Here is a 3,306-nt window from a genome sequence, read left to right as displayed (position 1 = left end):
TTTTAAAATAAGTTTCAAGTATGTCCATGTTTGATCCCTTTAGTTGTAAGATTTATAAAACGGGTTAAAATCTCTTGATTTGTTACCTTTTTTACAATATAATTTAACTAGGTTAAACACCCCTATTTTTATTTTCACTAATTTATTATCCTTACAAATAATTATACATGTCTACACATATATATAGTTTAATATTTTAGGGAGTAAATTACAAGTTTTGTCCTTTATGTATGTCCCAAATTGCAGGTGCTGTCCTTTAAACCAAAACTTGATAGGCGGTGTCCTTTGTGTTTTCAAAATCTTGCACGTTTTGTCCTTTAGGCCAAACTTAGTTAGATTTTTTAGTTAAATCTGGTATCAAGGGGCTATTTTGTAAAAAAATTATTCAGGGCCTAAATTGTACAAAACTTATTATTATTATTATTATTAATATTATTATTATTAATATTATTGAGTAAATTACTAACCACCATCACCACCACCCTTCATCACCATCACCACCACTTCTTTTAAACACACTTTTTTTAACATTATATTGCATACAAACAAGAAGATAACAAGACTAGCCATGAGCTAGACATATAAAACAACCCCTGGCTAATAAAGAAAACATGTCGGGACCAGAAAACTGAAATTAAAATCGAGAATTATATATATTCTATTCCTATAAGTATACCTTATAAATAACTTGCATTACAACTCGTCTTGGTTAACAGCATTAGATGGCTTCTCTTCCGGTGTTGACCGTTCTTGAGCAGCCTCTAGTATCACCACCTCCAGCCACGGTAAGCGACACTTCGTTGCCCCTTACTTTCTTCGACATTTTTTATGTTCGCGCGCCTCCGATTCATTTTCTTTTCTTCTATGATCTGCCACTTAGTACAATTCAATTCACTGATACTATTGTTCCCAGTCTTAAACACTCCACCACCACCGCCACCACCACCACTACCGACCACCCACCTGCCACCCACTGACCAAAAATCAAAAACCCCCAAAAATCCCCAAAATCAAACAAATCAAAAACCCCCAAAAATCCCCAAAAACAAAAATATCAAAAACCCTAAAAAAACAATTCCGGCATCGATTCTCCGACCACCACCACCTGCAACCGGCCTTAACACCACCTCCACAAACCACCCCTTCACCACCAAATCTCCTACCACCCACCTGCCACCCACTGATCACCCATCTGCAACCGACCTTAACACCACCTCCACCGCCGCCCATAACGCCACAGCCAGTCACTCGCCATCCACCCACCACCCACCTGCAACCGGCCTTAACACCACCTCCACCGTCGCCCCTAGCACCACAACCACCCACCACCCACCTACAACTAAACCCACCACAACCACCCGCCATAACCACCTGCCACAACCACCCGCCATAACTACCACCACAAAGCACCTCCACCACTGTTGTTAGAGAGAGAGAAGAGAGTGAGATGAGAGAGAAGTTTGATTTCTGAATGAGAAAAAGGAAGTTTATATATTTTTTATTTTTAAGTTTTGTACAATTTAGTCCCTGAATAATTTTTTTTACAAAATAGCCCCTTGATACCAGATTTAACTAAAAAATCTAACTAAGTTTGGCCTAAAGGACAAAACGTGCAATATTTTGAAAACACAAAGGACACCGCCTGTCAAGTTTTGGTTTAAAGGACAGCGCCTGTAATTTGGGACATACATAAAGGACAAAACTTGTAATTTACTCTATTTTATGGGTGTTATAACAGTGTTCTTTGATTGCAGATTACGACCAAGGAGCTACCTTTTGGAGTTGATCCTGAACCTCCCACCCTGCCATACTCTTGTTGCTTTAACTCCAGAAACTACAAAAAGCCGAGTACATATACAATTATATGCTTAACAAGTACATACAATTACTAAAGCAAAGAACACCAGTTGGGTCTTCTAGTGGATCGTTTATAAGCCAAAACCTATCTAACTCCTTTTTTAAACCAAGCTTTTTGCGACTACTCAAGTATGAAAACCTAATTCAACTACAAAATTAACCAAAACCCCGCGTTATATAATTAATTATTGTCCTTTCATATATCATTTTTCATAAATCACCAACAAATAAGATGCCTTCATGATCATGAAATGGTGTGACTAATTCGATTGTTGCACATGAACACACTGATATACAGAACAAAATTAAAACCAAGGTTTAATTAAAACTAGAAAAACGAATAACATAAGCGCAAAGTTTAAATACGTGGCTGTAGAATGAAAACGAATAACCAGTGAGTTCTCGGAAAATCTACAAACATGGGGTTATACCTCAAACCAAGAAAAGGGGAAATCGTTGTTGGTGACTCCAGAAACTACAAAAAGCCGAGTACATATACAATTATATGCTTAACAAGTACATACAATTACTAAAGCAAAGAACACCAGTTGGGTCTTCTAGTGGATCGTTAATAAGCCCAAGCCTATCTAACTCCTTTTTTTAAACCAAGCTTTTTGCGACTACTCAAGTATGAAAAGCTAGTTCAACTACTAAATTAACCAAAACCCCGCGTTATATAATTAATTGTTGTCCTTTCATATATCATTTTTCATAAATCACCAACAAATAAGATGCCTTCATGATCGTGAAATGGTGTGACTAATTCGATTGTTGCACACGAACACACTGATATACAGAACAAAATTAAAACGAAGGTTTAATTCAAACTAGAAAAAAAATACACACACATCTAGGTCGTTGCACTACACACTCACAAGTTGTTGATCAATTGAACATAACCGTTTTCTTTTTACCATTTACTGACCTAGGATTGAAGGTGGTTGAAGTTGCGACTAAACCAATTGTAACCCTTATGGTCGTCCTAGGTATCCCTTCGATCACCGGCGCTTGAATCCTTCTAGCAATTGAACAAGTCGTCAAGTTCGGTCTTCCCTTTAATCACTGAAATTAGGTATGGGTATTGTGGTTTGATAATGAGAAGGAGGGAAAACAAAATGTTTCAATCCAAATTGCCGCCCAATTCCTTTTAAGAATCAGAACCCAATTAAAAAGTTAAATTTGAGAAATTTAAATCAATTATTTTACACATTCCATATTTCCATTTATGTAAATATTAATCTTAATTTCAAATTTTAAATCTATACATTCTTTATTGTATTAATTTCAAATTTTAACTATATTAATTCTTTATTGTGTTATTTATCTAGAGTATTGCATAAAAATTTAAAGGTTAAATCATATTTAGAGGGAAACCAAAATAATGTATGCAAAAAAAATATATTTTATAAATCAATTAAACCAGAAATATATATTTATTTTAAAACTGAA

At 35.5% G+C, this 3,306-nt stretch overlaps 1 long non-coding RNA gene across 1 annotated transcript; it reads right to left on the bottom strand.

Annotated features, from left to right (window-relative positions):
- Positions 1-2,073: 2,073 nt before the first annotated feature.
- On the bottom strand, positions 2,074-2,915 carry LOC118487653. Its single transcript, XR_004882426.1, has 2 exons — positions 2,783-2,915; positions 2,074-2,144 (listed from the first exon to the last, which is right to left on the bottom strand). It is a non-coding gene; the product is annotated as an uncharacterized LOC118487653 (long non-coding RNA).
- Positions 2,916-3,306: the final 391 nt, after the last annotated feature.

This window comes from Helianthus annuus, chromosome 15 (assembly GCF_002127325.2).
Source record: "Helianthus annuus cultivar XRQ/B chromosome 15, HanXRQr2.0-SUNRISE, whole genome shotgun sequence".
Taxonomy (NCBI): Eukaryota; Viridiplantae; Streptophyta; class Magnoliopsida; order Asterales; family Asteraceae; genus Helianthus; species Helianthus annuus.
The sequence above is the reverse complement of the archived record's forward strand: the minus strand, read 5'-3'. Positions and strand labels throughout refer to the sequence as shown.